The sequence below is a fragment of the Cynocephalus volans genome, chromosome 8 (genome assembly GCF_027409185.1).
Source record: "Cynocephalus volans isolate mCynVol1 chromosome 8, mCynVol1.pri, whole genome shotgun sequence".
Lineage (NCBI taxonomy): Eukaryota > Metazoa > Chordata > Mammalia > Dermoptera > Cynocephalidae > Cynocephalus > Cynocephalus volans.
Window position 1 is genome coordinate 60,385,818 of NC_084467.1, and position 22,416 is coordinate 60,408,233.

At 34.1% G+C, this 22,416-nt stretch overlaps 1 protein-coding gene across 2 annotated transcripts in view; it reads left to right on the top strand.

Annotated features, from left to right (window-relative positions):
* The window catches only part of LRRC7 (leucine rich repeat containing 7), a 422,920-nt gene that overhangs the window by 350,720 nt on the left and 49,784 nt on the right, over nucleotides 1-22,416 (top strand). The window lies entirely within an intron of this gene.

Consider the following 22,416-nt stretch of genomic DNA (forward strand, 5'->3'; position numbering starts at 1 on the left):
TGTAGGAAAATATATTTGCAATATATATGAGGGACATGGAATTTGTATTCTACAATATGTTTTTTTAAACTTTTACAAATCAATAAAAAAGACATACAACACAATTTTCAAAATTGGTCAAATACAAGGGGAATCAGGAAGATAAATAAACATTAAGACAAAACAACTTTTTTATCAGTCAAGGAACTGCAAATGAAATGCCATTTTATATTTACTAGCCTAGCAAAAATTAAGAAATCTGAAAAATACAAGTTGCATGCAATGGGAACTCTTTTATACTTCTTTTGGGAATATAAAGTACAATCATTTTGGTAACAAATTGTCTTCTAAGGCTGAACATGCACATACCCTACATTCCAGCAATTCTCCTCCCCCTAAAGTATTAAATTCTTGTACATGTCAGTCAAGAAATTTGTAACGTTTACAATACCAGAAAACTGGAAAAACCCTTACAGAAGGGTATATAAATAAATTCTGTTACACAAAGGAATATCTCACAGCAATAAAAATAGTAAACTATAATTACGATAATGTGTTTAAACTTTAGAAACAATTTGAGTGGGAAAAAGTTTTTTCATGAGATGACATACATCAGGAATACCATATTTACAAATCTCAAAAACAAGAAAAACTAAAAATATATTGTTTAGGTATATATATAAGCTCACGAGTAAGAAAGCTATTGTTAGAAGGGAATGGTAAATGTAATATTTAAAATTATGGCTACCTCTAAAGGGAAAGGACAGGTTGGGATCAGGGAGGAAGCTGATATGATTGTTAGTAGTGTTCTAGTTCTTACACAGAGTTGTGATTCTTACACTCTAGTTTTTAAGGTCATGAGTTTTTATTTTACCATTGTGCTTCAGAATTTACATAAATGAGCATTACCTACTTGCATGCATTCTTTGTAACCTGGGTGACTTTTTTCCCTTGATGATTACTTCATTGGTTTTTAAAAATATATTAAATATCAAATTACATTATTGAAAATAATTGGTAATGCCACTGATTTGCAGGTCCTACTCATGTTATTGATTTGCCTATTGAGTAATATCCAGCACTGCAGGTAAATGTAATATGTCGTGAGTGAGTGCTATAATGATGGGATACAGGGCCGTTACGGGACCTGGAAAGGGCATCTGCTTAGTAAGGAAACTAAAGAAATTGAGGAGAGGATAGTGGTTTCAAATAAGGCTACAGGGATAAGCAGAAGCTAGATTATGCTGGGCTTAATTTATTCCATAGGAAATGGGAAGGGGAACATCGAAGGGTTTTACACAGGCAAAGAACGGGATTGAATTTTCACTTAGAGATCACTCTGACAGCTTTTCAGAGAATGAATTGGAGAGAAGAAAGACTGGAGGCAATGGAACTGGTTAAGAAGCTTCTATAGTAATCCAGGGGAGAGGAGATGGAAACAACAGGTGGAGGAGAGAAATGCGTAGATCCAAAGTGGTCTTAAAAGGTAGAGCCAAAAAGATCTTGTGATTGACTGGACATAGGGAATGGAGATAGATGAAAGTTTCAAGTTCGATACCCAGAAGACTAATTTGCTGTTCCTTTCACTAAGAGGGACATTCAGAGAGAGTAATAGGCAGAAGTAGAGGAGGGGAGGGGAGTTAAGATTTTAATACGTTGATTTTAAGTATCTTTAGGGTATCTTAGTGGATATTTATATTTATCTGAAGTTCAGAAGAGAAATCTTAGCTAGAGGTACAAATTTAGGAATCACTAGAACATATGTCATAATTGAACCAGGAATGAGGCAGAAGGATGACACAGAACCCTATAGGACACTGACATTTAACAGATGTACTTAGGAAGAAGAGACAGAGAAGGAATAAGCAAAGATTTTTATCAATAGGATGATTTCTACTGCAAGTTGAAAATTCAAAGGAAACATCCTTGAACATTAAGGAAATATTTAGCTAACATATATAATCAGGATCTAGGCTAAGCCTCAGATTTATGCTATATGATTAAAATACTTAGGGATTTTGTTCCCATTCCACTCTGTCACCACACTGTTGGCTCTATCCTAAAGTCTATGAGATGACTACCAATGACAATTGATGATATGAGCTTCCTCTTTCAAATTCAACAGGAGAGAGAAGCAAGCTTCCATAGATGTCTCTTGTAAGCAAAACCTTTCTTTCCTGACTCCTTTAACAAGTCTCTCCTTAACAGCTTATTGATGCAAAATAGCTAAGGACTTCCCATCCCTAACAAGAGGAATGGGATTACATGACTGGCTTTGACTGATCAGCTGTAGTAGAATAGATGGGGCATTCAACTCCAATGACCACTAAGAAAAGTATAGAAGGAAAAACAAGGAAAATTTATACCTTGGAAATAAATGGTGAAAAAACATGTTTTATGGAGAAATTGGTCAACAGTATCAAATGATGCCCCAAAAATCAAGCAAGATAAGTATGACTAAAGGCCCCTTGGATTTTACAACAAAGAGGTCATTGGTGGTCTTGGCAAATGCAGTTTTCTTAAATGATGGGGTAAAATCCAAAGGATCTTACATTAAAGGGGTCAATAGAGAGAGAAACCTAGAAAACTCAATAGTTTCCTTTTGAAAGGAAAGTGAATTACGATGGAATCTAGAAGGAGATAAAAAGAAGACAGAAGGAATAGTTAAGATGGCAGACACCTTACTATTTTTAAAGGCTGAAGGGAAGAAGCAATTAGTGAAGAGGAAGTTGGAAGTCTCAGACAAGAAAGGGAGGAAATCTGTTTCTTTACAAGGAAAGAGGAGAGAATGAATGGATGGCTGGATATTGAGGGAATACCCATCGGAGCTGGGGGTAGGTTGTCTGACCAAACTAAGAATTATACTCACTTACATAGTTGCAAAGGGTTACTACCATCTTACCTTAAAAGGAAAAGTCTTGTTCATTTATTACTCTAAATGGAACTAACAGTGTTTACTTTATCCATCCATATATCCATTTTACATGAAATCTATTTTCAAAGTCCATCAAATTACACTTAATTATCTCATCAATGCAAGTCATAAAGAACATTGCTTGCCTCCCTACTTGCTTTAAGAACCCCATGCAATCCTGTGATTGATTAAACATTTGTGAGCTGGTTAACCTTATTGAAAGCTAAAATAATTGTTTAATCCATCTGAAAACTTTATTAAACTTTTATACTTCTTGTTGAAAGTGAAATAATATACTATATCTTTAAAACTTTATCATGTCTTTAATGTATAAAATCATTTGTATCTTCCTACTGTCATGATAAGCAGCTTCTGACTACCCCATGTTATAGCATTTTGTCTAAAATCTGAGATTATAGAACCTGTAAATAGAACTGTTCACCTGCTTTAGTTGAATATGTCAAGTTAATATTCAGCAAGAATCAACCTAAGGAAATGAAAATGGTAATGGGAGTATTAACCTGGGCTGCAGAATTTACTGAAATGTGTGATAATTGTATTATTATTTATAGGGTTTGTATTTTAGTCTACAATGAATGTTTTTAAAAGTTAATGTTACTTTTGCAGTTGTCATGGAGTGAGTAGTCATTAGGCTAGAAACGCAACTACAAATTGAATGAGGAATCAAAGGCAAATAAGCAGTGAAGAATTCTTAGCTAGTGCCCCATTTGAGTCCATTTCTGCAAGCCTGAATCTTATCTCTGTGTCTAAACCATCAGAAACTACTGTGGTACTGCAGGAATTTGATGGGATATCCATTTTACAAGAAGGCTTTGACTGAATTTGTGGCTCTTTGTGCAGACATCACAGCTTTTTGGTTGAAGTGATATTGGCATACTCGTGGCCATGCCTACCAGCACACCAAGCACCTTAGAAGAACAAGTGTGGGAACCTTCTCAGCTGTGGGTCTAAAGATTTAGACAAAATAGAATTAAACAAAAAGTGTTCATCTCAGAAACAATTTTGTTTCTCTGTCTACTGTCACTCTCCTGTATACCCAAGACAGAGGTTAAATGCTGGCAAATGTTAAGGGTATTCAATCCTGTGTTGTTTTTATAATGGTATAATAATAGATGGTAGATTTTTAATCCTTACTGGCTATGTCAGTCCCCAAAATCTCAAGTTTTAATGCCTATTATTTAAAAAGTCTAGGAGTCACTGCTAAAAGAACATTTCACAGCTATGTAAATCATTCTCCACCCCGCACTGCCAGATTCCAGGCAGTACTGTATGAGCACTTAAGAACTGCTATTAAAAACTTTTGCAATGTCTGAAAACTATGGTTTCAGAAGCAGTATTTGTATTTTAGAGTCCTGTCACATCACTTCTCTCACTCCTGTAGTCTAGTGGATTATGCCACAGTCATTATGGCAAGAATATTAGGTACCATGCAGTAAATCTTTACTTTATGTCAGACATTGTGCTAAAGGCGTTCATGTATTTCATCTAATCCTCACAACAACCATATGAAGTAAGCACTATTATTTCATACATTTTATGAAAGAAGAAACTGAGACTTAGAGTTTCAGTTACTTGCCAAGCTCACACAATGACTAATAATTTTAGATTACTCTCCCATATGGAACAGAACATAATATAAAGGAAATAGTGTAAAAGATAAATGCAAAGGCATTGTTATTTCAAATTCAGATGTTACGCTGATTTGGCCAAATCCTCCATAGGAAAGACAAGATTGTTTATCTCTAATTTTAAAACAACAGAGTCTTTTAAAATTATTAGGAGTCTTAAGCAGGTTAAATATCCTTGAAGAGATTTTAAATTGAAGGCTAATACCTGTAAGGATATGTTAAAATGGTGGAGCAGAAAAACATTGCAGCAAAAAGACTGTGGTGACATATTAAAACAAATAAAACTTCAAATACTTCCCTTCTGGAATGGGTAACCAAGAGACTACAAAATCCTAACAATATGAAATCTGACAGTTCTTTAATATGTAAAGACTTGGCATTCAAAGGTCTCTTGGCATTAGTGACTCTTCCCTCCCTGAGGGTCTGTTTCTTCCCTGAGCATTCTAAGTTCAACACATAACCACTTGGCAGCTGGAGTAATAAAGATGGGTAAAAGGTCAACATCAGGATGGACACAGACAAAGAGAAAGGTATAAAATTTGCTGATTTAGTCTTGGCTCACAGACTTAACCGTTATGCTGAACTTCTGTGATTTTCTCCCATCTGCTCAGCTGTTAAGGGCTTTGGGATTTCCAGGGTTGTTGTCTCTGAGGCATGCGCAGGAACTTATCAGGAGAAAGTAGAAGAAATTTTACAGGGTTATTTTCATGTTCTTATTATACTTTCCTTCCCCCACCCCACCTCCAAAATGTACTTTTTGCTTTTCTAGAGCCATATGAAGTATTTTTAAACAAATTTTTAAATTAGGTTTCTGGAAAGAAATATTCATTGCTTATTTAATTTTGGTATTTGTCATTTTTTTTTAACATAATGCATTTCAATGTTTTTATGCAATATCTTTTGAAAATTAAAAGTTGTTTCACTATTGACCATAGGGCCAAATCATCATGTGTTTTTTAAATCAACTGGATCAAATCTCTACTGGGATCAATTTGTCACTTGGTAACAAAAGTCAGTCTATTGTAGACCTTTTCAAAGGGTCATTTAAGAATGACATTAGGGTAAACTAATGTCATTTTAAAATAAGTAGATCCTTAAAGTACAACATAAGAAAAATCACCTTAACCTACACATTTAGGAATTTCTTTTTCTTTTTTTTTTCTTTTCTTTTTCTTTTTTTCTCTTTTTTCTTTTCTTTTCTTTTTTTTTTTTTTTTTTTAGGTGGCTGGCTGGGATGGGGATCTGAACCAACCCTTGATTCTGGTATTATAACACTGTGCTCTGTGCTCTAACCAACTAAACTAACCGGTCAGCCCTCCATTTAGGAATTTAAATAAAAGCATTTTATTATTTTATACATATCTTATCTAAAATATGTAACCACCTAATTATACTCAATGAAAAGTAACTTTTTAAAAATTTTTTTCCACTGGAAAGAAATATGGCTATCTATACTGTAGATACATCGTACTGGAATAAAAATAACTATAATTCTTGGCTTTTGCAATTTAACTTGGACTGGGCATAGTGCTGTTGACATCCCTTATATCAAAGCTTGGGGAGGAATGTAGTTCATTTACATAGAAATAGAGGAAAGTCCAGAATAGATAAGAAGGATAAATAAGGATTTAAATATTGGAAAAAGTAGTAATGCCAGATAGAGTAGACCTTGAGGCTATAAGAGAGCAAGTCAAGATGTTGAAGACAAAATATGAAAATCACCAGGTAAACCTTATATATAAGAGACAGGGAAATAAAAATGTTTCTTATTTCCATCAACATCAAAGTCAAGAATATCCGTTGTGGTTTGGAGTAAGAATGAAATTGAAAAATGATTCTAAAACCTGAGTGATTGTCAATGCTGTAGCTAACCTCTCCTTTTGTATAGTAGCAAATATATCAGGTAGAGTAGGTTTTTGGCATAAGCTTTTTATTTTTTCCCTCCCAAAGAAATATACATGATTAACAGTGAAGAACCCCCAGGAGTAACATTTTTACTTCATCAGTCCATAATCAAATGAGAAGAACAATCTTCTCTATCATTGTGAGTAATACCAACCTTCTTCCTTGTTTTCTCTTTCCTGATTCTCTTTCCAAGCCTCATTTTTCTTCTCTGATAGCAAATTTTTCACTGACCAGAGTAAATTTTCCTTCTGGTAGACCAGGTAGTCACTAAAACTCAAAATCAGATTGCCATTCCTTACATCGAGTCGTTTTCAACTCAAAACATTTTTCTAAACATTAGGAAAAGAGATCTCTTGAGTCAGTTGGTAACTTGAGATTCTTCTTGCTTCCCTCATCCTCTTTCCCTCACCACACTCATGGTGGAGTCACTCAGAACTTTGTACAGAGCAATATAAAGACTGCACTGATGTCCATGGGATTAGCATATTCTACTGAGACTGCTGAGGAAATGTAGCTTCAAGAAGAAATTGCTGTTGATGAGCTCTGCCCCAGAACAAGAAATGAGTCAGTGAAAAGGCAGATTGATGAAATCATACAATCACAGATTTTTTTAAATTAAAAAACAACAAAACTAAACAAAACAAAACCTTCCAGCACACAATCTGTAGCCCCTCTAGAGATACTTCTTATACAAATATATGTAGTTTTTCTCTTGACCAAAAGCCACTTTTTTTCAGGGTACGTAAAAGAAAAGTGGAACAGTGGGAAGATAACAAATGTGTCACATAAAAAGGAGCCTTCATTCCTAATGGGACTTTGAAAATGACTCTCTAGATCTACAGTAATGTAACCCTACTTTCCTTGGAGTTTCGGCATATAGAAATACTCTAGAACTGATTATTGATTATTTGTGTGACTAGTAAGTACCCACTCATTTGTGTGACTAGTAAGTACCCACCCATTTCACCCTCTGGTTAAAAGGAACTTTTAAGCAGTAGTTCCAATCACACCAGTTGTCTGGGAAGCAAACATACCCACTGTCACACAAACATCCCTCCAAGTTAGAGGTTAGGAGTAGGAGAGGCAGGTAGGTAAAAAATTATATCTTATGTAACTTTTGTGGTTAGGGATCAATTATTAATAACATTGTTAGGCACCCACCAAACACCAGTAGGAGGCTCTTTGAGATTTCTGATGCTTACATTTGTGATATATTAGTGACATATTAAGACACCCACTAGCTCCCCCTGCCTAACATAGCTATGTCTATATCCCTACTAAACTTGCCTCAGCATGTCCTTTATGGCAATAATATTTGTTACTGTCTGGAACAGCATACAAATGTACTGTTTGAGGTTGTACAAATTATAATATGCACAACAATCCAAAGAGCAATTATAGGAATAGCTAGGAGCTCGAATCAAGTTGTATTCCTTTTATGTAATCAGTAAGAGAACTCTTATTCAGATGAATTAAATGTAGTCTTTTAAAACATAACTTAACTGATTATTATGTTATCTTTTCCAGAAAATCAATACAGCCATGCCTTTTGCTCTGCTAGGGAAATATGAATGAATACATCCTATTAGATTCACTATCCTCCATGACTGCAAATTTTTTATATAAAATAGAGATGATTTATATATATATAAATATAGGGAGAGAGAGAGACTCACTTGTTAAACAAGAATTATTTGCCAAAACAAGATTACATGGCCTGGAGGAAGTAAAAAATTCCGTGAAAATAAGACCTTTCAGAGGCAGCTCCATGACTCAATAATAGTAGCTGAGTTGGGAAGATGAGTTTGAAGAAATCAATGAAATAACTTCCTTGATTTAATGATCCATTTCAAATATTTATTTTGTTAATCCTAAGAACTAGGATGATATATTACTAATTGATTGATCTTAGTATATTAAGTTATAGATATTTTAAACACTATTTTTTATTACTATAATTAGATTTGTTCTCAAAAATAATGTGGATAGGAGGTTGTGGAAATGTAAATGAAAAAATTCTCTAACTTAAAGCAAAAGTGACAGCTGAATAAAATATTGTTTAGAATGACAGTCACTTTTGTATTGGATTTTTCTCACTTGATACATTATTGTTTAACTCACAGAGCACGTCCCTTTATCTCCTGATACCACTGCAACAATACAGCTGTCTCTAGTACTGAAGGACACACTGTCACAAAATCAGTGGACTCTTCTCATTCAGACTGACTCTAAATTATTTCTTTAATAAAAGTGCAAACCCAAAGAATGTCTATCAAATAGCTTTAACTCAGAGGTAGAAAATAAACTTGCCACAGATTAAAGCAATAGAAAGAGTGGCAGATTAGAATACTTACTTCATCAATATTTGACATAGATGTTTCTTAAAATAAATGACTATTCTTCAGAAAATTGAGATAACTCAATAACAAGTAACTCAATAACATTTATACTATCTTTGGGGAGAAATCTAAAAGCAAAAATGCAAAATTAACTTAATACAATAAAAATGTTCATGGTTGAGTATGTAATTTGAAAACCTGCATAACATGACATCTGGCAGATGATCGAGGATTGTTGCTAAGTAGAGGATGTCAGGATGTAAGATTTCATTTCTTGCCACTTCGTCTTTATCTGACTCACTCCACTACCCATACGTTCTTAGAAATCTTGAGGGTGAAAGAAATTACTATCAGACTTTATCATTATTGCTAACATCTTCTACTTTGTTTTATTTTGAGAATGTATGTCAGTATCATCACAAAACAAATTGTAGGTTGAAACGTGTAGACTTAGCCCTAATTTTATTATTCTGCTATTATGGATGCTCCATTGTTTTTTTCATTTTAGTCAATAATTTCCAATTTCAAATCTCTGTTTTGTAGATTGACATTTAATCATAGAAGAATGTGTTTTTAAAGATTCAATAAGTCAGTGATGACTGCATTCACTTATCAGCCAGCTGCCAGCCTAAGGCACATGCATTGAAGTGAAAGGCCCTATTGCCTTGCTTTTTTATCTACCATTTGAGACACTGAAGTATATCACCAGGATCTGACTCTAAAAATTCAAGATCAGCAAATATTTTGAATGCTCTCCAAAAATACTGCAGTGTGCCAGCAGAATGCAGTATCACCAAAATCCAGAGTGGAAGAAATAACTTCCTGCCCTCTCTCTTTAAAGCTGCAAAGGTCCCTTCCACGTTATTTGTGTAAATTTGTCTTTTAACTCCCAAATGGGAGAACATAGATTTTGACTGCAAACTGGCCTAGCAAAATGCAAATAAAACAAGAAGAAACAATTTAGCTTAATAGTGTGGATATCATAATCATAAAAATAATATCTACAAAACATAGTAAGCACCGTACTAAGGTGCTTAACATAGACTCTCATATCATCTTCACAGCTTTATAGGACCAGGAGCTTGGAGCATGGAATTGAGGAACACAGGGCTGGAAACAGCTGTCTGAGTCTACAGCCTACTCTTAACCACTATATTATACTGCTACTTTATTGTATCCCACCCATACCACCCAACCAAAAAAATTTGGAAAACTTTATAGTATAGCCCTGTTGCAATATTAAATAACCCTCAATATTAGAAATATATTTAATACATACTTAGCTAGAACTTTCTGGCACAGTGTGGTATGGTTCCTTCTGTTCCATTTACAGAGGAGAGAAAGAATCCCTGGCACCAGTCATATGTTTTTAAAGAATTTTGGAGTGCTTTTCAAGTTCTTCTTGACCCAACACAAATCAAAATTTTTAGAGATTCTGAAATGCATCTATTTTTCAAACCTTCATTTTCTTTCATCTAAAACACTTGTAAGTTTGTAACTTACCTTTGCAAATCACAGAACAAATAGAATGTGGAGCTCTAAGCATGACTCAACATACCTGGAGATCCTTCCCTAATATTGAATTTAGTCATTTTGTTCATTTTGTTTCTCAGTAACTTAGCACATCAGACTTCTTGATTATATCATCTAAGATTCCTGTCATCCCTTCCTGTTTGATGCAGCCTCCATTTTCCACAAAAGAACCTGAGTCCTGTCACCAAAACCACTTGTAAAAGTGATAAAACTGCACTGAATATTGAGACAAGCCCAGCAAAATGACAATTACACTAATACATAAAAACTATGTGCTAAAGTATAACATTATCTCAACTTTTTCCTTAGTTTTTACTAAGATTTTTTTTTCTCTCTTTTAAGCAGAAGGTCAGGAGAAACTGTTAGCCTTAATTTTGTCTTTAATTGACCCTCGAGCATATCACACTTTGTTGCTCAGCTTCCTCATATAGGAAGAAAGGAAAACAATACATACCTTGTAGAGTGGTTCTGAAAACTAACTAGGATCATGATATAAAATATTATCACAATGCTTGTCATATAAGTGTTTAATTAATGTAGCTATTATTATTTTCGATAAAAATCTCTGTTAATTACGGACAAGCTAACTTTCATTTAGCTTTGTTTCTAACAATAGGTGTTAATGAGATCAAGGTCATGAGTTTGCATCCTTTTTGAATTAGTTATGCATGAATACAGACTGTTCTCTTCATCTGGACAGTAGTCTTGAAAACACATATAGTGACGGGGAAGAAGGTATCTAGGGGGAAAAATGAAGATGAATCACAGCAACCTAAAATATTAGTGAAGAATAAGTAGTATCATCTCTACTTACGGCAGAATTGGGGTTTTTAATTTTTATTTATTTATTTTTTCTGTATTCTGTCCCCATCCATAAAAGAGGTCTCTTCTCAATATCTGACACAAATGTGTAATTTACTGCTTGCTAACAAATAACTTGTAAGGCACAATATGTCTGAGCAAAATAGGTTTTGGGGAGGCATAGCATTCAGGGATTGGTGAATTTCAGAAGTTAGAATATTTAGGGGTTCATTGACAAAGCTCTAACTGGGGAAGTGTGGTTACTTGCGTGAGACTGTTGCTGATTGGCTGACTTTCAGAAGCAGTTTCTAAAGCAAGTTATCACTGATTAATTACAACTGGTTAAAACCAGTTCTTTCTGGCTGTTATTTATTGCTATGGCCAAAGAACAATCAGACCTTTACTCAAGAACTTTTTATTCTCATTGTCTTGACTGGGTATTTACTATGTACTAAGCAATACATTCAATGTATTACATTATCTTCTTTAATCCTCAGAATATTCTATTAAGCACTTATTATTATCTACAGTTTTATGTGATAAGCACAGAGGTGAAGTACCTTGCATAAGATTGCATAATTAAAAACTGACAGAGGAAGGAGTAAAGTCTAGGTTCACCTGATTTCCAAGACTATGTTATCTATACTGCCTGTATTTTTTCTTTTTTAATTCTTGTTAACTCCTGGCATTTCTGTAACCCCCTCCATTTCTATAATTTTGCCATTTCAAGAATACTATATAAACGGAATTATACAGTATGTAACCTTTTGTGATTGGCTTTTTTTTTTACCCTGCATACTTCTCTGGGGATTCATTCAGATTGTTGCTTGTATCAATAGTTCCTTCCTTTTTATTGCTCAGTAGTATTCCATGGTACGAATGCATCACAGTTTGTTTAATCATTCACCCATTGAAGGAAATCTGGGTTGTTTCCAGTTTGGGGCTATTATAAAGAAAGCTGCTATAAACATTCATGGACAGGTTTTTGTATGAACATAAGCCTTCATATGTCTCTGGGATAAATGCCCAGAAATGTAATTTCTGGATCATATGGTACTTTCATGTTTAGTTTTTTAAGAAACTGCCAAACATTTTTCCAGAGTGGCTCTACCATTTTACATTTCCAGCAGCAATATATGAGTGATCCAGTTTCTCCTAATTTGGTGTTGTCACTATGCTTTGTTTTCATTCTGGTAGATGTGTAGTGATATCTCATTGTGGTTTTAATTTGAATTCCCATAATGGCTAATGATATTGAACATCTTTTCATATGCTTAGTTGCTATCATCTCTGTACCCTCTTTGGCAAAATGTCTCTTCATTCTTTTTCTTATTGTCTAAATGGATTATTTATTTTTTCACTGTTGAGTTTGAGTGTATATTCTAGGTACTATCCTTTCTTGGAGACAAGGGTTGCAAGTATTTTCTCCAACTCCATACCTTGTCTTTTCATACTCTTATCATTTACCATTTAAGCCTGTGGTTTATTCTGAGTTAATTTTTATATAAAGTGTAAGGCATAAGTCAAGATCTATTTATTTTTGCCTATGGATATCCAACAGGGCCAGGACCATTTGTTGTGAAGATTCTTTCCTCTATTACATTGTTTTTGCACCTTTGTCTAAAATCATTGGGCATTTTTTATGGGTCTATCATGGGTTGTCCGTTCTATTCCATTGGTCTATGTGTCTACCCCTCTGCAAATACCACACAGTCTTGATTATTATAATAAACTTGAAATCAGATAGACTGATTCCTCCCACTTTATACTTATTTTTCAAAGTTGTTGTAGCTATTCTAGTTCTATTGTCTTTCTTAATTTTAGAATAATCATATATTCATACATAAATCTTGCCGGGATTTTAATAGAAATTTGTTAAACCAGTGTATCAATTTGGAGAGAATCTTTACTTTTTAAGTCTTCTGATCCATAAATACAGTATGTCTCTCCATTTATTTAAATCTTCTTGAATATCTTTATCAGCATTGTATACTTTTCAGCATGTAAGTCCTGTACATGCTTCTCTTGATTTACACCCAAGGACTTCATGTTTTTTGCGTGACCATACATGCATTCATTGCATACCTAGGAGAATTTGTTGTTAGTTCTTCTGAATTTTCTATGTATACAATCATGTCATCTGCAAATGAAAACAGTTTATTTTTTCCTTTTCAATCTATGTCTTTTATTCTCTTTTCTTGCCTTATTTCCTCATCTAGAACTTTGAGCACTAACATTGAGTTAGAGTTGTAAGAGTGGACATCTGTGCCTGTTCCCGACCTTAGTGGTAAAGCATTTAGTTTTTGCCATTAATTATATTATCTGTAGGTTATTTGTAGATGCTCTTTTCATCAGGCAGAGAAAGTTCTTCTGTTCCTATTTCTCTGAGCATTTCTATCATGAGTGGATGTTGAATTTTGTCAAATATTTTTTCTGCTTCCATTGATATGATCACATGATTTTTTTTCTAGTGCCCATTAATATGGTACACTACATCAATTGATTTTCACATATTGCATAAGCTTTGTACCACTGGAATAAACTTTACTTGGTCATAGTGTATAATTTTTTGTATATAGCTGAATTATATTTGCCAATATTTTGTTAAGGATTTTTGCATTTATATTCATGAGGAATATTGATCTGTAGTTTTCTTTTCTTTTTGTTCCTTCCTTTTTTTTGCTTTTTTGTTATTGTGCTAATACTATTTTTATAAAATAAATTAGGAAGTGTTTTCTCCTCTTATTTTCTGGAAGAGATTGTGTAGAATTGATATTAATTATTACGTACACTGTTTGGTAGAATTCTCCAGTGAAATCATCTGGGCCTGGAGATTTCTTTCCTGAGAGTTTTAAAATTACAGATTTCATTTCTTGATAGTTGTAGGGCTATTCCGATTATCTATTTTGTATTGAGTGTCTTGTGGTAAAATGTGTTTTTCAAGAAAGTGACCCAATTCATGTAAGTTCTCAAATGTATATGTGAAGAGGTGTTTGTAGTATTATCTTATTTCCTTTATGATATCTGCAGGGTCTGTAGTGATAACCCCTGCTTCATTCCTGATTTTAGTAATCTGTGTCTTCTTTTTGTATTTCTTTTTCAGTCCTGCTAGAAGTGTGTTTATTGATCTTTCCAAAGAAACAGCTCTGTGTCTCATTAATTTTGTCTGTTGTTATTCATTTTCAATTTCATTGATTTCTACTCTTCTTTTTATTATTTCCTTACTTTAGCTTATTTTGGATTTACTTTACTCTCCTCTGTCTAGGCTTTTGAAGAGGGAGCTCAGCTATTGATTTGAGGCTTCTTATTTAATAATATATGCATTTAGTGCAATAAATTTCCCCTTCAGCACTGCTTTAGCTGTGTCCTGCAAATTTTGATATGTCATACTTTCATTTACATAAAATTCAATGTATTCTTTTATTTCTTTTGAGATTTACTCTTTGACCAATGAATTATTTAGAAATGTGTCGTTTAGTTTTCAAGTGTTTGGATATTTTCTTTAATCTTTCTGTTATTGATTTCTAGTTTGGTTCCATTGCAGTTAGAAAACAAAACACATTCTGTATGATTTCAATTGTTTTAAATTTGTTGAGATTTGTTTTCTGGTTCAGAATATGGTCTATACAAATTTCAATTGTTTTAAATTTGTTGAGATTTGTTTTCTGGTTCAGAATATGGTCTATCTTCATAAATAATCTATGGGAACTTGAAGAGAATGTGTATTCTGTAAGTGTCAATTGATGTTGATGATATCATTGAGTTTCTCTATATTCTTGATAATTTTCAGTCTAGTTTTTCTATCAATTATTGACACAGGGTGGCACAACCAAGGAAGGCATGGAGCTTTCATGTAGTGTGGCTAGTCAGCTGAATATTTTTACACCTGTGGGGATTGCAATGATTATGGTAGCTGATGTAAAGTATGCTCAGGTGACCACGTCTAGTCCTACTGTGAATATATGATGCACTCAGACAATAAAGCCTAGGAAACCAATTGATATTATAGCTCAAACTATTCCCATGTACCTGAATGGTTCTTTCTTGACTGAGCAGTAGGTTACAATGTGGGAGATCATCCTGAAGCCAGGGAGAATTAGGATATAGACTTCGGGGTATCCGATGAATCAGAACAGATGTTGGTATAGAGTGAGGTCTCCTTCCCCCGTTCATCACCCTATGTATCTCTTCATTTGTTTCCTTTGTAATATCCTTTATAATAAACCAGTGAACATAAACAAAATTGAGATAAGGGTGTTAAATCTTCAATTATAATTTGGATTTGTCTATTTCTCCTTCAGTTCTATTAATTTTATTTCATATATTTGCAGTTCTGTTTTTTAGTGTGTACACATTTAAGACTGCTGTGTCTTTTTAGTGGACTGGCACTTTTTTCATTATATAAAATCGCTCTTTGTCTGGTAAATTTTCTTTGCTCTGAAGTATACTTTATTTGGTATTAATATAGCCAATTCTCTTTTTCTTTGATTAATATTTGCAAAATATATGTTTTTAGATCCTTTGACTTTCTACCTGCCCATATTATTATATTTGAAGTGATTTCTTGTACTCTGTATATAATTAGGTTATGTTCTTTAATCCCTTCTGCCAAGATATCTTTTAATTTATGTATTTAGACCCTTCACATTTATAGTAAGAATTGATACATTAAGGTTTGTCTCAGCTTAATTTTTTCTTCTCTGCTTTTGCTTCTTTGGTTTCTTTTTCCTGCTTCCTGGGTTACTTGACCATTTTTTAGAATTTCATTTTGTCTATAGTGTCTTTAGTGTATCACTGTGCATAGTTTTTTAGTGGTCATTCCTGGTATTAGATTATATATACCTAACTTACAAGAGTCTACTGGTGTCATCATCTACGAATTCAAGTGAAGTACAGATACCTAACCTCCCTTTTCATCTTTTCACCCTCCTCTGTGCATCATTTTCTTTAATATTTCCTCTGTACACATTTAGAACCACATCAGAGAGTGCCGTAAATTTTTACTTCAATTATCAAACATAATTTCAAAATTTTAAGAGAAAGAAAACTCATTGTATTTACCATTTTTTGCTTACTGTGTTCTTTCTTTCTTCCTAATGATACAAGGTTTGTTTTTTGTTCTTACCATTTCCTTTCTATTTAGAGAACTTCCTTTAGACATTATGTTAGGATATATCTGGTAGCAACAAAATCTCTTTGTTTTCCTTCAGCTGAGAATGTCTTGATCTCCCTTTCATTGACGTAGTATATCTCCTGAGGTATGGGATTTGGGGCTGACAGTTCTTTTTTTTCAGCACTTGAAAACTATTATACCACTTGCTTCTGTCATTTATGGTTTTTGATGAGATATCCACTGTTATTCAGATTGTTTTTCCTCTGTGGGTAAAGTCATTTTTCTCTGTCTGCTCTCAAGATTTTTTCATCTTTAGTTTTCAGAATTTAATTATGATGCATGGATTTCTTTAGGTTTAAGCTATGTGGGATTCCCTCTGCTTCTTGAACTTGTAGGACTTTTTGTCTCTTACCAAATTTCAGAATTTTTCAGCCATTATTTCTTCATGTAATTTTTTCAGCCCCACCTTCTTTCTTCTTTCCTTTTGATAAATGACTGTTAGAACTTTTGTGTAGTCTCACACATCTCTGAAACTCTGCTCATATTTCTTGCAGTGTTTTTTCTCTCTATTATTCAGACTGGATGATTTCTATTATCCTATCTTTCTGTTTGCTGTTTCTTTCCTCTGTTCTCTATACTCTGCTCTTAAGCACATCCACTGACTAAGTTTTGATTTCAGTTGTGTTTTTTAGCTCTAAAATTTCCATTTGTTTCTTTTTTACATCTTCTAATTCCTTGCTGAGACTTTATATTTCTTTGCTGTTAGTTTCTATTTTTTCGTTTTTTTAAGTGTGCATTGAAACATTTTTTTTTTGATGACTGCCTAAAAATCAGATAATTTTAAAATCTTTGTCCTCTCAGTGTTGGCCTCTATCTATTGTCTTTTTTCATTTGGTTTGAGATATTCCTGAGTCTTGGTATGATGAATGGTTTTCAATTAAAACCTGGATATTTTCATATTATGTTATAAAACTTTGGATCTTATTTAGACCTTTTGTTTTAGCTGGATTTTTTGACACCACTTCGGTTGGGGAAGGCTGGGGTCCTGCCTTGTTATGGCTAGGTAGAGGCAGAAGTTTGGTTTTCCCATTCAGCCTCCATGATACTTGAAGCAAAGTCTCCTCATTATTGCTAAGTGAGGATGGAAATTCCAGTTCCCTATATGGTATCCACTAATACGTTGGTGGAGGTAGCCTCATTACCACTAGGCCTTTTCTGGCACCACCCCAGGGGGAAAGTAGAGGGGTGCCTCCTTGCTGCTGGGTGGGAGTAGAAATCCAAGCTCCTTCTGTGGTATCCACTAATACTACAGGAGTGGAGGGGTGTGGTGGGGGGACTTATCACTGGTTGATGGGGATAAATGCTGTGGCAACTTATGTGGCCTTCCCACACCACCCAGAAGAAGTATTGGTGTGCCTTGTTATATCCTCATGAGGGTAGAAGTCTAGGCTCCCCACTTGGCCTTCCTGGTATTGAGATGGGGCCACGGTTTTTTCTATGGTGTTCAGCTATAGTAGAGCAGTTATTGTCTAAAACTGTTATGTCTTGCTAGGCTGCATCTTTCCTGATCCTTTGGCTAAAGATGGAAGGTTTTGTTGGGACTTTTTTTTTTTGGCACCTGTTGGCATTTTCAGATTACCCACTTCTGACAGAACCGGTTCTGTCTTCAAGACAGAACCGTTTCTGTCCTGCATTCTAATTTAACAGTGGCTCAGGTGGTCTAAACCACAAAGATGTATGCCTTTGAATCAACCTCAAGCTGCAACTCAGTTAATACTTTCCATATAACTCTTTAACTTTGGGGAGTGTGTGTATGTGTGTATTTTTTTCTCAATAAACTTTAAAGACAATTTGAAAATGACAGTGCAGTATTGTGGCTTGTCAATACAGGATGCTTTGTTTAATGTAATGAGGCCATTTGTGGGTGGCCATGAATAAACTACTGTGGAGAAAATTGGAATGTTTATCAGTGAGCTTTTCCTGATTTTTTATGTATGGTTTGATTTCTTGATTTATTCTTTTAAAGTACTTATAATTGGGTAGACAGTTCAGCGAGTGACATTTGTAGGATAATCTATAATCAAAATATTACCCCAAACCCAGCAAAACCCCTTTTTTTACTATTTTTATTAGATCCTATCATCTAAGTGTCAATGGAGCCCTCTCAATTAATCAACAAAGAGATTGGGGTCCAGAGATGTTAGATTATTGTGATTAGTTGCACAGTTTAAACAAAAGCCTTAGATCCCTAACTCTTAGGTCAATGGTCTGTTCATGATGTTATACTATGTATCATAGTTTAATATATGTAGGTATTTTAAAAGTTCATGGAAAGATTCTTACTATTTTTTAATTGTAATTTTTCCTGAACTTTTTGAAGTACACTTGTATTTACAGTTTTTTAGAAGATAGGAATTGACATAGGCTAGGATATAGACCTTAGGAGGAACTGAGTATGATTTTCTGCCTTAAGGAAACAGTATTGTATACTGTGGGTGATCTATGAAATAGCCCAAAAAAGTCTAAAAAGATTTTTTTTTAAATCTCAGATTACCCACTTCTTCAGCTCCAAGTCTGGGATATATTACACAAAAATAAAACCCATGGAATTTGCCACCATGTTGTGACTTGGTCCCTGGTCCCTAGCTGTTCTGCCTTCCTCTCTCTGTTTTTTGGAATCATCTTATATTTGTTTATATATAATTTCTGAGATTATAATTGTACTTAATGGAGGGAGTAGGGAAAAGTACATCTACTCCATTTACCTAGAAGCAGAAGTCCTATTGACTCTATTTTTAAAACTAACCTGCATTATTTTTTGTAAACATGGTATCTTAGAATATACAGTGTGAACAGAAAGTGATAGGACTGGGTTTTTTGCTGTTGTTTTTCAAAATTACTGAAACTAACTCATTTAAATGAGTGCTGATTCCTGGAAATCGGTTACTAAGTTATCATTTACAGATGATTTTGTATTGTCTACACTGCTTCAAGCATGTTTAGAACTCTATTGGACTTAATATGGGCAATGAATCGTGTCTTTTTGAACACTCTCAGTGGCATAAATTGCCATCCTTTGAAGCTGTGTTTGATTTTTGGAAACAAGTCCAAGTGGTTCAAGAGCCAAGATGGGTAGTAAAACAGATGACCAATTTGGGTAATATACTTCTCAGTCCAACACTCTTTTCTAAAAGAACAGTATGAACCAAGGTATTTTTATAGTTGATAAAGCCATTTCTTTTATATCATACAAAACCTCCCAGAAACTTCTGGTTTCCACATAATAAGACTGATTAGCTGTGGGATGAGTTTTGCATGAACAGTGCCATTTGGTATCTAATCAATATTTCTTTTCTGTGGTTTTGACATAAATGTTTCCTTGGGTCCTACAGATAATGGAGCTTTTCCGTGCTAACTTTGACAAACTGTTTTTGACAAACAGTTTGAAAAACCGTTTTTGGATCAACTTGAAAACACCATATTCCATTACTATTCTTTGTAAATACATGTTACTTTGTTCAATCTCCCCTTAAAAGTTCCAAACAAGTGCCAAAGCTTCTGTATTTCTTTTTATCATTCAAAATGTGTAGCACAGGCTTTAAAGAAGCTTCATGTTGAAATTCCCCTTCAGTATGAATCAGTGTTCTTATAGCTAACCCTCTGTTTGAACAAATCCAGTCTCTGACATTTTCTCCCTTTTCTACCTTTTCATCAGTCCTCTGTACATCATCATGAGCATCCATACTACTTTTCTCAAGTCTTTGTGCCAGTCAAAAAAAAAAAAACTTCCTCTTTATAGTCCTTCTGCACCATACTTGTCCTTCTAGATGTCTCATGTCATTTGTCTTTAACTTTACCCAAAATTTGGTGTTAGTTCTTTGGTTTCTATAGTTGTCATTCCCCATCCCCATTCATCACAGTCTACAGTCCAAGAAAGAATGAAAGAACTGCTGCTGCTACTGCTGCTGCTGCTGAAAACAGAATCACTTTACAGCATGTTCCTTCCATGCCCACTTTTTGTTTTGCCAAGCCATCTGAGAACATGAGCCCTATTACTTCATAGTAATGGAAAGATTACTAAATACGAAAGCAACATCCTATTTGTTTAACTATGAAGCTTGAAGTTATATGCATAGTATCTAAAATAGATGATAGATCTAATTCAGTAAGTACGGAATGGCCCTTTGGTAAATTCAAGATCTGCTAAATAAATTGATTATACCCTCCCTCAACAACCCGATCTTTTTGTTCCTTTTTATGGTTTCTTTTCAATTCATGGTTTAACTGTTAGGAGGAGGGTGCCAGTTTTGGGGGAAGAGGATTGCAGTATAACGTAGTGTTTAAGAGCATTAACTTTGATACACAGCCTTGGTTCAAATGCCGGTCCTGCCAGTTTACCAGTTGCACAAATTACTTGGAAAAGTTACTTAACCTCTTCCAATCTTGGTTTCCTCCTCAGTAAATTTGATAGTAATAATTACCTCTTAATGCTGTTGTGAAGGTTAAAGGAGATAACATATGTAAAGTATTTTAGTATATTTTTTGGCACCCAGTGTTTGGATGGTAGACCAGTTACTATCAGTCATTAAGAACAGTAGGATATGGTGCTTCCCTCAAAGAGTTCAAAATCAGCATAATCCTGAGTTCAGACTGACCCATCAGAAGAAAAAAGAAACCAGATAAATAAGCCTAAAAGGCTATTACAATTTTATAATATAGAGAAATAAGTTTTTACCCTTGGATAGACCATTACTGGAATATTCTAGTCAATAAAGTAATCAGTAAGCAGTGGTTATTAATTATCTCATGTAAATTATACATCATGGTACCAAAGTTATGTTTTGGATCCTTCTAAGTTTGTGTGCAAAACTTCTTTGTTTATCTATAAGATCACTTTCAATTGAACTTCCAGTTTTTCTCTGTCCCATTGGTTCAAGCACTGACTGAAGACCTATGAATATTATACCAGTGGAGGTCAGAAGCAGATGTAAATAAGCCAGGCCAGTCAACCTCAGTCAGACAGCCTCCACAAGCTGGGGCTTTAATTCTAGGAAGCCATTTTCTCTAACTATATAACTAAGCATGCCAGTGAGTTCATTCAAAATAGTTCAAAATATGATACTAGGTTTATCATGGCTTTCCTCTCCTGCCAAAGAAGGGAAATAAAATTCCATGGAAGCAGGAAATAATTGAATTTGCGATAAGGAAACACTTGACCAGACGGGTGTTAAGTCTTCTAGAATGGCTGGAAAGGTTGCTACTTCTCCTTTCATTAATATTCCTGAGAAGAGAAAAGATGCAATAGAGAAATACATGTTTGCTTTTTATGAGGTTATGTTAGCTGTTATTTATGAAGTTATAGTTTTTTGATCACTGGTTAAGTGTGTTAGATTGATAATTGTTTTCACATTGTGCTGGTCTAGCCTGAAACTCTTTTTTAAATCGTTTCCTCTAATTTCTCATGACTGGAATATCTTTGCTGTCTTTCAATGTAAAAAATTGTACATGATACCAAGATACTCAGTTGGACATCTAAAATATAATCAAATGGTTGTTTATTTTGCCCTATATATTGCCAAATAATAATTTTGAATATTTTCTTTTGAAATGACCTCCTGTTTGGAATCCAGTAATCTGCCTTTCCTCTTCAAATGACTTTCTATTATCATTGTAGTTTCTTTGTTTTTTATGTGGCTCTTCTTTAGGAACTTTAAAATAATTAAAATTAATCTCTTCCTTAAATACTTGTTTAATAACTTTCCCTTTATTTGTCCAACTTGACTTTTTCATAGTAATCAAGAATCTTGCTTAGTCAGGAAAATTCACAAGCTTTTCTAGCTATTGAATTCTATGATAAAATTCACTTTTGAATTCCAAGCTACCTACCCTTATAGATCAGCAGGAAAAAGAATGAATTCAGAAAGTAAAACCTCAGATCCTTCAGTAGTAGTGGGTGAAGTACCAAGCACAGCACTAAAATATATGTTTTAAATGATTAATAAGCATTCATTTCCCATGTTAGACCTCCATATTAAGCCATTCTTAATTTAAAAAGGTATATTATACGTTAGCCCACAAACTCCTTAGTTGATAGAAAAGACATCAGGTAGAATGACTCAAGGATCTGGTACCAGTATGAAGGTGAGAAAATAGGCATGAACAAAGAAGCAGGTATATGACCAT